Below are 13,802 nucleotides of genomic sequence, written 5' to 3'. Positions count from 1 at the left end.
GTGAATGACAGATGGTGTCACCCTGCACACTCATCAAAGAAAATATCTGCAGCAGGACATTGAACTGTTAGCAGTTAGTCTGAGACCATATTATTTGCCACTGGAGTTCACTGTGATTGTTGCCATTGTTGTTTACATTCCTCCTACTGCACACACTGAGACTGGAGAGACCAGGTCAACCATCTCCTCCCACCCTCCTCCTCCAACCCAAACTAACGCTCAAACCCAAATTTCTACCTTCATACTCTCAAGCTTGGCCCGCTTCCCTCCCTCACCACCTCGAGTGACCTTGTTAGCTCAGTCCCACCTCACCTCACTTCTTCTGTGTTGTCTTGGTTGTCTATGTTAACATGCTGCTGTTACAAATAATTTACTTTTATGGATCTATAAAATCTATCTTAAATATGAATACCAAATCGTGTGACCTAAATATGTACAGTAGTGGGTGGTGAGAATTGATCTGACTCAGAAACACTCCCACAATTTAATCAATTGTTCCTTATATGATTTCTGGTAAGTCCTGATAAGTCCACAGTGGTGTACTTGTAGTAGGATCACAATCATGTGATCATCAGCAGGCAGTTGATGTAGTGTTCTCTTGTCATAGTGCTGCGAACTCACAGTGATACAGAAATCTTTAACTAATTCGTGGATCCAGACTATAAGCTGCATCACTGCCAGAATCTAATCACTTGGTCCTTGTGTCATTTCTGACCTTCCCTGAAAATGTCACTAAAATCCGGCAGTCCGTTTTTGAGTAATGTTCCTAACAGACAGACAAACCAACGACAATCGTCACATAACTCCGCCGCGCTCCTTAGCAGAGTAAAAAATGGCCATTTGTGGGAGTCTAATGATGAAATTGAATGTTTGGTACGATGAAAGCAACCAAGAATATTTTAGAAGGGTTATGTAAGCTACAACCTCACATTTTCAATCAGCCACTGAGAGATTTGGTAAAAATACACTGAGTATTACCATCACTTTCATCAGACTTTTACTCTTTGTAGCAATTTTGACAATTTGAATTTCCTGTGCATAGCAAAAAGGAAAATTCCCATGATAGATAAATGTAGTGCTGGACCGTTTAAAGAGATCTTTAGCAGACTTCATAAACTGGATTTTCTTTATTTGGCTCCCTGCTCAGTAGAGGCAGCTGTGTTTGAGCTGAGATGTGCCTGAATAATGGCATCCTGCTTCAGACAGGAAACTCACAAAGCCCTCTCTAGCAATTCTATCACTATTACCACCTTATCTCCCATATTGGAATACAAAGTGAGACTCATTTGGCCACGGCTCCTCCCATTAAGCTATTTTTGAATCACAGAAAATTACAGGAAAATGATATTCATCCATCCATTCTCTATACACCGCTTTATCCTCATTAGGGTCGTGGGGTGCTGGAGCCTATCCCGGCTGACTCGGGTGAAGGTAGGGGACACCCTGGACAGGTCGCCAGTCTGTCACAGGGCTACATATACAGAAAAACAATCACACTCACATTCACACCTACAGACAATTTAGAGTGATCAGTTAACCTCAGCATATTTTTGGACTGTGGGAGGAAGCCGGAGTACCCGGAGAAAACCCACGCATGCACAGGGAGAACATGCAAACTCCATGCAGAAAGATCCCAGGCCCAGGCCGGGATTTGAACCGGGGAACTTCTTGTTGCAAGGGAAAAGTGCTAACCACTACATCACTGTGCAGCCCCAGGAAAATATTTCTTTTTAGATCCTTTTTTTCCCCAAATGTCATACACTATTCTGCATGTTGAATATATCTCCAGGAGTTCCATGTTCATGCCTGAGAGCAACAATGCAGTGAAGTAACTGACAGCTGACTTAAAAATCCATGTAACATTGCCATGACAGTTGGAATTTTTATTTTATCATTTTTTTTGCATGCCATGCTGTTGTAGGTGAGCCTGTGCTATATTTGTTAGTCATGCAGTAGGAAGGAGACAGCTTTTAAAACTTCATATCTAATGACCTCACACTCAGGGGAAAAAATAATAGTACCGCAAATGGATGTTTGTTTTATATTACACTTGATGCCTGACACATTATATACTGTTGGCATTGAGGAACATGCATTATTTTAGGACATTACATTTGGGGATAGTGAATTGATTTAAATGGTAACGCTGTAGGGGTATGGTGAAATTTTATACACTCCTATTAAACAGACTCACTGCTGCAATAATAATCCTCCAATGTCACCTTGCTTTGGTAAGCTATAAATATAGAGTAGAAAGCTGCTATCATCTCCACTGTCTGTTGACTGATAGTTAGGAGGCACAAATGCATTTGGCTTCATTGAAGATAATCAAAAGAAGTGCATTATGGAAATTACTGTACAGCCCCCTAACATATTTAATTTACATCACTGTAAGACCAGTTCACAGACTGGTTTTGTGGAGTGGTGTTGCAATGCAACTCTGTCCTCTGAATAACTACTTTCATATACTCCTAATTCATAGTAGCAAATATTTTGCAGGAAATGTACTGGTGCAGGGCTGCACAGTAGCTTGGTGGTTAGCACTATCGCCTTGCAGCCTGAAGATCTCTGGTTTATGTCAAGGCTTTGGACTGGGGATTTTTCTGCACAAAGTTTGCATGTGTTGGTTTCCTCCAAGTTCTCCAGCTTCCTCTCACAGTCCAAAAACAAGCTGAGGTTAACTGGTGATTCTAAATTGTCCATAGGTGTGAATGTGAGTGTGATTGTTTGTCTCTACATGTAGTCCTGTGATAGACTGTTACCTGTCCAGATGTCCCCTACCTTCACCCTCAGTCAGCAGGGATAGATTCCAGCCTCCAATGACCCTTATGAGGATTAAGTGGTCAATAGATACTGGACAGATAGAATGGTACCAAAATAATCTATTTTAAATCAATTTTGGTCAATTTTGGGTTATAGTATTTGACCCTAAACACCTCAGAAACACCTATTGTTCTATGCTTCACTGTTGTGTTTTTTGCTACCTGCCTAAGGACTGCGGATGTAAATTATATTAAATGAATTATATTGTTGTCTAAATAGACATTCGTTAATGTGCATTGTCTCTATGAAAAAAATAAATAAAAAATTAGAAACACCTCGTTTGAGAGTAATGCTGAATAACTCATCCATGTATTTGTTACTTCAAGGTTGAACTATTGTATACTATTTATCAAGATGTCCCAGTAACTCTTAAAAAAACAGAGCTGGTCCAAAATGCTGAGCAAATTCAACTTAAAATAGCAAGACGTCAAGCTTGCTTAATCTCTAAGCTAAACTTCTTTGGCAGCTAAACAGACAAAACTCATGGCTTTGTTGAATTGAATTCATTCCCACACAAAACATGACTTTAATTTTCCAAAAAAGGGAGGTTTTTCAATGCTTACACGCTGACAGAGCCAGCACTGAAAAAACAAGCAAGTTCTGATTAAAACAAAAACAACAACAACAAAAAAGCTTCCAATCCTTCAAAGCCAGCAGGTCTGGTTAAAAAAACAACAACCAAAGACAACAAACAAATTTAATCCAGTGCAACACACACACAATTTTGGAAGTATTTGCCACCCTGCTGCCTCATAACAAGTAATGTTATGAGGCAGTAATTTAATAATGTAATATATCATAAAAATAGGGTTCAGCAGAATGATTGCTTATACTTTTCATACTTTTTGCTGATTATGCTGTGTTGTTTTTAGTTGACAATTTTGACAGACAGCTGTTCATATATGAGGGTGTTAGAAGCAGAGTGCTCTAACCCACAAAAAAATCCAAACTGATTTTTAGATAATTTCTGTAATATTTTATGGTCTAGATTTTAGTGGGAAAGTGGTCTAACCCACAACCCAAGAATAGTGTTACAATGGTGCTTCCAATGTTAGACCATTCTGAAAAACACTAAACTTTAAACCCATTTTTCTCAAAAACTACACAAAGCAGGTCAGGCCATTCTGCTTCCAAACCCTTCAAATATGCAGCATAAAAAGCATCTTAGGACTTCTTCCAGCTGGTTAGACCCTCGGCGTGGAAATAAAATACCACATCATGAAATGAGAGGTACTAGCTGGTGGCGGCAGGAAACAGACAAATAGAGACAGATGAAGAGGGGTCGAGCCTCAGCATCACCTCATTACTCTGATAGCTTTCACATTATTCCAGTGTCACTTCTGCGCCAGAATATCAGGCGCCTTGCATCATTCACCTTATACTCTCTGATCATCTCCATTTGTCAACACTGTAGTGCCTGAGTGAAGAAAACAGAGAAGATGGATTGTCATTCGTCCCACAGCACTAACATTCAGTGACATTCACAAGAATCCATGAAAAGCAAGCAAAACAATTCTCCATTCCTGACCCACTCGCTGATATTTTCCCCTGGCAGAAATGTTCATGCATAGTGATGCCATATAACACACAAACTATGTCTCAGCACAAACCCAAGCTTCTGAGTCAGGTCACGTATGTAACCTTCACATGGACCACAGCGGATGTGATCAGTCAGAGCATAGGAATCCCCGAGCCCTGATGATCCTGCATCCCAGGCATCCACGTCCAAAATGAGAGCTCTTATCTGCAGTTCATGCAGCAGCAGCTTCAGGATCAGTTCAAAGGTTGAAAGATTGGGTTTGTTCAACAGGAGACACGAGAGCATCTTAGGGGATTTCTGGTGCTCTTCATAATAAATGTATTATTGTACTAATGCTACGCTCCTTCCACATTCATTAATATGTTTGTAATGACACTGATTAAGCGAGTGAGATGATGGTACTCAGTAGTAACATGACCTCTGACTGTATATTAGGGATGGACGATATTGGATTTTTGCCGATATCCGATATGCCGATATATCAAAACCCCTTTTGGCCGATACCGATAATCACACGTTTTTTTCCACTGTAAAGAAAGCTAAGTCTCTCCTGTACTGGAATTTACATGTTACTCTTATTGTGACAGTCTATTTGTTTAAGAAACACATGCAAAACACGACAAAAAAAATATATTTGATTTTACCATAAATAAGAAATGTATTATTTTTCAAACTCATGACATTCAGTATTGAAGAGACTGTCCTCTTTGAAAAAACGACCACATAGGTCATCTGTACACGCCCTTATTACGACCGAGTGTTACGTTTTGAAGTTAAGCGAAGTTAAGCGGTGGTGCCATGCATCGCATCATGCCTGACAGTCTGACTCATATCGTGCAGCTGGACCTGGACCTTCACCACTGGTTGGTGACTTTCAATTTAAAGTTAAGGATTGTATAGCAGCTGAGAACAAATATCATTACAGTAGATGTTTATCTGACAATTCAGTAACTAAATTTAAGGAAATAATACCCTCTCTGTTTGCTTCAGCAACATTTACTGATAAATCAGAAGGCAAATATTATAATTTTACCCCCACAGAAGTGGATTATTATGTTAATAATGCTGCAGCCTCACTGCGTACAACTCTTGATAGTGTTGCACCTGTAAAAAAGAAAGTTATATCTCAGAGAAGACTTGCTCCATGGTACAATTCCCAGCTGTGGACTTTAAAGCAGGCATCCCGAAAGCCAGAGTGCGAATTATACAATGACAATTGGGGGGGGGGGGGGGGGGGGGGGGGGTCAACATTTTTTAGAGGCCAGGGTGAAAAGGGAACCCAGTACAGTGCAGGCGCCTGCTTAAGGTAACAGAAGTCTTGCACAATTCTTACAGCATCATGAAGGTCCAAGGTTTAACAATCTTTATTATTGTTGTTGTTTAATATAGAGAAAAGACATAAAATAAACATATATACAAGAAAACAAAATCATTAAATTTTAATAGGTCATTTTAAATATTTACAGAAATCTTACTTGTTTCAAAAAAAATGTCTGCATTGTGTACTGTCCTCCTCCTCCTCTGCCTGCTCACTGTCCTCTCCTCCTCCTTTCTTGCTCACAATATCTCCCTCTGCCTCCTTAATACAACAGCACATGCATGTAAAATTCACCATGCTATAATGCTCTGTATTTATAGCTTCTATAACAACCACTGAAAATACAGGCTGCATTTTCTTAACTATGTCCTAATTTTCAACTTACTCTTTTTTTGGCACCAAAATAGTGCCTGATATCTTCTCCTTTCCTCTTGACCATGTTGGCTCTGTAAATGAAATCTAATTTGAGTTCAATGAAGTAGTCATAAATTTGGACAAATACAACTGTCACAGGCAATCAGTTAATCAGCTTTTAGTACGTTGATTTTAACAGTTCAACTAATCAGCCAGATTATAGTCCTGCATGAAATCTACTGTCATGGAGTGCCTATTATAAAAGCTAATATCAAGGCAAAAGCGTAAATAGATCACCGTTCAGAAGACTATTAAAATTAAATAATATAATTTTGTAACAGACTGAAATTGGATTACATGTTGTCCATCAGTTCTGTGTTTTCCTATATTCATAAAGGTGACATACAGGCTGACAGGCCTGTCAGTCATTGAGAGAGAACTGGAGCTAAAAGCTAAAAGTAGTGAGGACTGGTCTTCATTATTGTATGAACGTCAGCCCCCCATTTTCTAACTGCTCATGAGCACCGGTGTAAGCTAACGTAACATTCACACCAGTTTAAGCTAGCATTAACATATTGACATTTACACATAGATACATGATAACATCCGTCTGAGACACCGGACACAATATGAATCCAAATATAATTCGTAATTCCGAAAGTGGGATGCTAAATAAAAATAAACGAGCTAGATAACTTACATCACAGTGCTCCCCAAGTCGTTGATGTCCCGAAACAGCGCAAAGCCAACTTTTTTTCCGTCTAGCTCTTTTATTTTATTTTTTTCCGCGCGCGCGGCTACTTGGATTTCAGCCAGGCAGCTGGGAACTAACGAGTGACAGTGAAAATGGTATAGTCCACTCAAGGGGTGTCTGTCTGGGTGTGTGTGTTTTAGCACAAGCCTCTTCCTGGCATGAATATGGAAAATACAATACACTGTAATATTTTTGACACTAAAAAGACAGATAAATGTTTCAACCCCCCCAATCTCTTATTTGTACCCCTTTTAGGGGGATCGAAGTTGTAATTGGGGGGTCAAACCCCCCCAAACAACCCCGTAATTCGTACTATGCCGAAAGCTGGAAAGAAAGTGGTATTCCACTAATTCAGAGGAAGTGTATGTGGCTTGGAAAAATAGTCTAGTAATCTATAAAAAAGCTCTTCGTAATGCTAGGACAACATACTATTCATCTTTAATAGAGGAGAACAAGAACAACCCTCGGTTTCTCTTTAGCACTGTAGCCAGGCTGACAGAGTCAGAGCTCTGTTGAACCTTGTATTCCTTTACCTCTAACCAGTAACGACTTCATGAGCTTCTTTACACGTAAAATAGTTATGATTAGAGATAAAATCAATCTGGCCCTTCCTACAAATGTCACAGATGCTTTTGAATTGGCTGTTAGACTTGATGAATCTTTAGAATTCTTCACTCCTATATGTCTCTCTGAACTAATTTCAACAGTTTCTACATCCAAACCATCAACATGTCTCTTAGATCCTATCCCAACTAGACTCTTCAAGGAGATCTTACCTTTAATTAATTCTTCAATGTTAGATCTGATTAATCTCTCTTTAGTAACAGGCTATGTACCACAGGCTTTTAAGGTTGCTGTCATCAAACCTTTGCTTAAAAAGCCCACTTTCGATCCAGATGTGTTAGCTAACTACGGACCAATATCCAACCTACCATTTCTCTCTAAAATTCTGGAAAGATCAGTTGCAAATCAATTATGCGAACACTTACAAAGGAATAATCAGTTTGAAGTGTTTCAGTCAGGCTTCAGAGTGCATCATAGCACAGAAACGGCTCTGGTGAAAGTTACTAATGACCTTCTCATAGCATCAGATAATGGACTAGTCTCTATACTTGTTTTGTTAGATCTTAGTGCAGCGTTTGACACATTCGACCACAAAATTTTATTACAGCATCTAAAACATTCAATTGGCATTAAAAGGACAGCACTGGACAGGTTTAAATCCTACTTATCAGATAGATTCCAGTTTGTGCATGTCAACAATGACTCTTCTGAGCATACTAAAGTTAATCATGGAGTTCCTCAGGGTTCTGTCTTAGGACCGATACTTTTCACATTATACATGCTTCCTTTAGGCAATATTATTAGGAAGCACTGTATTAACTTCCATTGTTATGCAGATGACACACAATTGTATTTATCTATGAAGCCAGATGAAACTGATCAGTTAGCGAGACTGCAAGATTGTCTTAAAGCTGCTGTCCGGAGTTTGAATCGCAGCGTCTCCCAGAACACTGGTGGTCCCACCCTCCCTCCCTCTGATTTCGCCCCTTTATTTGTGCACGCGCGCAGTACATGAGAGAAGTGCCCGGAGTGCTGCAGCATCTCGCCTGTTTTGCTGTTTTCCCCTCTTCTACATTTAGTACATTTAGTAAATAATAAAGGAATTACGTTAGAATGCTGTATTGAGTCTAACTTGTCCTAATACCAAAATAACATGAATCTGCTAGGACGAACGAGTAAAGTTTCAATATGTGATTACACTCGTGTATCCCTCTCAATGACGTTGTTTATCAAACTTAGTGCATTTACGCGTGTATATGTGTTACATTGTTTATTTATTTCTATCTAGAGTTCAGAATTGCATGACTCCTCTGATGAAGAGTATGTCCCAGATGCCCCAACATCTTCCTCCAGAGGTCGGGCATCTAAACGAAGCCGTCAGGCGGGCTATGGAGGGCCGTGGTCGGGGAGCGAGGCGAGCACCCCGACCACGGCATCTAAACGAAGCCGTCAGGCGGGCTATGGAGGGCCGTGGTCGGGGAGCGACGCGAGCACCCCGAGCCAAAAAACGTCCTGCAGTCTCTTGGCCTGACAAGCCGTGGGATTGGTAACTTTTCTGGAAGTTGCTGAGCCCTGATGCTCTCTCCTCCACAAGCAAAACAAATGTGCGCGCGGTTGCGTAGTGCGTAGCTCTCCCAGCTCTGCATGGGCTTGCTTGCTGTGCGCGTAACCGTTGATTGACAGCATGACAAAGCTGAAGCTCGAACTTGATTGGTCGGCAGCAACCGGCGCTTTTTGGAATAACATGGGGGTCTATGAGAGGAAGGCGGAGCTCAGGAATAAATTTTCATATCGCGTTATTCTAACTTTATATTATAGTATCGAACTAGACTAACACATTTAAGCTTTGTTAAAAAATGATACATAGATTGAAAACAAATGGAAACTCCGGACAGCAGCTTTAAGGACATTAAAACCTGGATGACTTTTAACTTCCTACTGTTAAAATCAGACAAAACTGAAGTCATTGTATTTGGCCCCAAACATCTTAAAAACTCGCTTTCAAAGCAAATAGTTACTCTGGATGGCATCACATTGGCCTCCAGTACTACTGTGAGGAATCTTGGAGTTATCTTTGACCAGGACATGTCCTTTAACTCACTCATAAAGCAAGTCTGTAGGACTTCCTTTTTTCACCTGAGAAATATTGTAAAAAATCAGGAACATTCTGTCTCAGAGTGATGCAGAAAAATTAGTTCATGCTTTTGTTACTTCCAGGCTTGACTATTGCAATTCCTTATTATCGGGTTGTCCAAATAGCTCTCTCAAACATCTACAGTTGATCCAAAACGCTGCTGCGAGAGTACTGACAGGAGTTAGCAAAAGAGATCATATTTCCCCCATACTTGCTTCTCTTCACTGGCTTCCTGTTAAATCCAGAATAGAATTTAAAAGCCTTCTCCTGACATATAAAGCTCTTAATAACCAATCTCCATCATATCTTAAAGATCTGATAGTACCTTATTATCCTAGTAGAACTCTTCGCTCTCAAACTGCAGGCTTACTTGTTGTTCCTAGAATTTCTAGAAGTAGAATGGGAGGCAGAGCCTTCAGTTATCAGGCACCTCTCTTGTGGAACCTACTCCCAGTTTGGGTTCGGGAGGCAGATATCCCCTCTATTTTTAAGACCAGGCTTAAAACGTTCCTTTTTGACAAATCTTATAGTTGGGGCTGACTGGGTGACCCACAGGGGTTCAGCTTGTGTCTTCATTTCCACAGCTGACTCCCTCTTGGACGTCCCTTCGTTCTGCCCCTAGTCATGCTGCTATAGGTCTACAGGCTGCTGGGGGACTTCTCTTGATGCACTGAGCCCTTCTCTATCTACCTTTACATTTAATATGTATACCGTTATTGCATTACATTCACTCTGTTTCCCCCTGTGTTATTTCTCCGAGTGTCCCTGGTCCCAGAGCTGGATGCTTCAGATCTGCGGTCGATGTTCCACCAGCTGGTCCAGTCTCCACCATGTCCAGTGTGGGATGCTGCTGCTGACCTTCCTCCAGCCCTCCACTTCCAGCTCCCCTTTTCCACCAGTCAACCCTGCATTGCCCTCACTATACTTGTTATGCTAATCTACATACTGTTTGAATTTTACTGCTAGCTATATATGGAGTATGTTTAATGTCAGAGTCGTACATCATAAGAGTAAATTATGAGTCAGTTTTCAATGTTAGCTTACACTTTGTTCGTTTCACATATCTTGTCATACATGTATCCAAATGTGTGTTGTACTTTCCTTGCTTTCCCACCCCTCCCTCTTCTCCCATCCCTCCCCCTTGCCCTCCTCTGTCCCTCTCAATCCGTCCGGCCAGCAGGCAGATGGGTCCCCCCATATAGAGCCGGGTTCTGGTTGAGGTTTTTTCCCCTGTTAAAAGGGTGTTTATCCTTGCCACTGTCGCCTTTGGGCTTGCTCTGGGGGTCAGGCATATGGGTTCTGTAAAGCATCTTGAGACAATTTGACTGTAATTGATGCTATATAAATAAAATTGAATTGAATTGAATTGAATTGAACTGAAATTGAACTTGAACTTAAGTCTTTACCTTTTCAAGGCAAATTAGAGATGACTTCAGCTGACAGATAAGCTTGTCTTTATCTAACTTTTTAGGAGCAAGGGAAGGTTTTTCTTCACAAAAATTAGCATCTCTGCTTTCCCACAATCTAGACGATTCCTATCTATCACATTGGAGGCAACACTAAATAGCCGCTCGCTGTCAACACTTGTGCTGGGCGCACACAGGTACTTGCGTGCTGCCCGAGCAAGTGCAGGGAAACGGGACTGGTTGGTTTTCCAGTAGTCCAGTGGACTGTTGCTCCTGGAGATTGGGGCCTCAGACAGGTATGCATTTATCTACAAAGTAAAAGAACACAAAAATGTTATATTTTAGGTTTTTAAACCCTTCTCTCTAAGGCAATGACAGTACAATTACTGTTTTTTTTTAATCCATTCTCTACGGTGGCTCAGTATATGGAACTTAACAAAGCTATGGTACAGGCTTTTCCCCAGACATTTCCAGACAGTTTTAAAGAAGGCAACAGCTGACAATGTGGAATAATAATCGGTACAGTCACAGTACACACTTGTTTAATTTCTGCAGTCCAAAAATATTAAATACAAAATGAAAGTCTCTCATGAACTATGCTTTACAGTATGATTTTCTTTTTTGGCTTACCTGTGATGCTGCTTCAGTATTTGCCAACTCTCCATGTGTGACACTCTCCTCCAGAATTTCTTCATACATGTCCAGCAGTGATCCTGTTCGGGTCTTCTTTTCAGGGGGGCCTCTGTGCTGGTGTGTGCACTTCCCGTGTCATCATCCATTTCATCCAACACTGTCAGCAACAGGTCACTGCACTCCTCTTTTGATCCACGTCAAAGTACCAGTCTTTGTAACGGACATCAAGCATTGTAGCTATGGAAAAAAATGGCTCATGTTGCACACCATGGAAGCGGTCATTCACAGCTTTCAGGAGGGTCGCTTTTGTGGTCTGCACGCCTCTGTCGGTGTCAGTAGGTCTGATCAGCAGGCGCGTCAGTGCCACTACCGCAGGGATCACATCAGCAGTAGAGGCTTCTGCAGAACTTATCTCTCTGGTCAGTTGCTCAAAAGGCACCAGAAGTGTGATCATATTTTCTAAAATCGCCCACTGATTTGCCGTCACAGTGGCCGGCAGCTCATAATCAGCAGCATATGCTCCTAACGCCCTCTTCTGCTCAACCAGACTTTGCATCATATAAAAGGTGGAATTCCATCTTGTTGCAACATCCTGTTGAATAGGGATGATAATTGATAAGAAATTATCGATGTCAATGCCATTATTGATGCCACTTATCGATTCGATTCCTTATCGATTCTTTTATCAATGCAGCGTCACGGTGATTACATTCAGCCTTTTCGTTGTTTTTCTTGAAAAAGTGAAGCCATGCCCGGAATAGCTTCTTCCGCTCCATGGATTGTTCCCGCTGTGGGCTCTAATCTCGCAACAACTGCACCTACGCAACTGAATACGGCAGGTCTCGCGAGGCTTCTTCTTCTTCTTCATTGGTTTTATGACTGTGGCGATAGGCGTGGGAGAGCTCAGCTGCAGGGGAGAGAGGCGTGGAGGAGAGTGCATGGGAGCAGCGTCAGGTTAATTGACGCAGGTGTTGGCGATCAGACTGACCTGATTCTCTCTGCAGCAGCAGGCTGGAGCAGAGGATAAAAGGCACGCGGACAGAGAGGACGAAGAGACGCATGGGAGGACAGCGGACAGGACGAGGTCCGGTGGAGCGGGCAGCTTACCGGAAGAGATCCTGTGGAGAGCTGGGCTCACACTGAGACTGTTTACCGGAGGAGAACCGGCGGAGAGCCGGGCGGACGTTGAGACTGTTTACCGGACGAGGTCCGGTGTAGCGCCGGGCAAGGAGTACTGTGCATGTATGCTGGTGGTTTGTGTTAAATAAAATCCGTGTTGCACTGACGAACTAAAACAATAGATAGAAGTTATATATCAGAGAAAATTATTATATAAATCACATATAGACTATCAATATAATTCATACATATATATTAAAAAAGATATGTCAGAAAATGATATTATATATATATATATATATATATATATATATATATAGTTTTATATAGAAATATGTGTTCATTAGTCAGTATTTTGTTTATATATGTATATATGGCGTAATCATATATTGTCTCTTCAAATTATTAAAATAATTGACTTTACTGCCATTATCTGCTTCTCTAACATATATTAGTGTGTGTGTGTTCACAGTGTTTGCAAAATACCTGTCTACAGTCGAGCTTGATTTCAGAATATTCTATTACCTATCATTATTATTATTATCTATTATTCCCGCTATGAATATTACTATGTTCAGCACCCCATTGATTTACACCTGCATTTTGTGCTTCATGGCGCTAGGTGTGCTGTTTGCATGTTGGACATTGTTTTACACAGACACCACCAAAGAAGAAAGGTGCCGAAGTGCTGCACGTTTTGTTTTGTTTTGTTTTTGTCTTTTTTTAAATTGAAACAGGAGTCTGTCCGCATGAATGTCCAATGGGTTAGGAGTTGTCCATGAGTTTGATATCTTCAATCATGTTAAAAAGTTTTACAGCAGTCCGTTTAGAAATCTGCATTTGTGTATGAAAAACTTCCAAAATATTATAATAAAGCAAACCAGAATCGAACCCGCGTCCGAGACCAGCTCTTGTACATGAGTCACCTGATTAACGTGCTGAGCTATACAGGCATCGGATACCCACTCATCAAAATTATTTAATAAATACCGGCCCGTCGGTCAAACGGCCGAATAATGTTTACACAAATTTTGGCCCGAAGCCACATCTAATTGCCGGCCCCTGCGAATGCAAAATATAGCGTTGGATTCGCAATGCTTTTACATTAAAAATATAATATACCGATTCAAAATGCCCTACGTAACTCGCTTAAATCT

The 13,802-nt window shown here is 41.0% G+C and overlaps 1 long non-coding RNA gene across 1 annotated transcript; it reads right to left on the bottom strand.

Moving 5' to 3' along the window:
- Positions 1-5,711: 5,711 nt before the first annotated feature.
- On the bottom strand, positions 5,712-12,858 carry LOC127535891 (uncharacterized). Its single transcript, XR_007944773.1, has 2 exons — positions 11,524-12,858; positions 5,712-11,201 (listed from the first exon to the last, which is right to left on the bottom strand). It is a non-coding gene; the product is annotated as an uncharacterized LOC127535891 (long non-coding RNA).
- Between the last annotated feature and the right edge of the window lie 944 nt (positions 12,859-13,802).

Source organism: Acanthochromis polyacanthus, chromosome 1 (assembly GCF_021347895.1).
Source record: "Acanthochromis polyacanthus isolate Apoly-LR-REF ecotype Palm Island chromosome 1, KAUST_Apoly_ChrSc, whole genome shotgun sequence".
Taxonomy (NCBI): Eukaryota; Metazoa; Chordata; class Actinopteri; family Pomacentridae; genus Acanthochromis; species Acanthochromis polyacanthus.
Note: the sequence above shows the minus strand (reverse complement) of the source record. Positions and strands in the feature narration are given on the sequence as shown.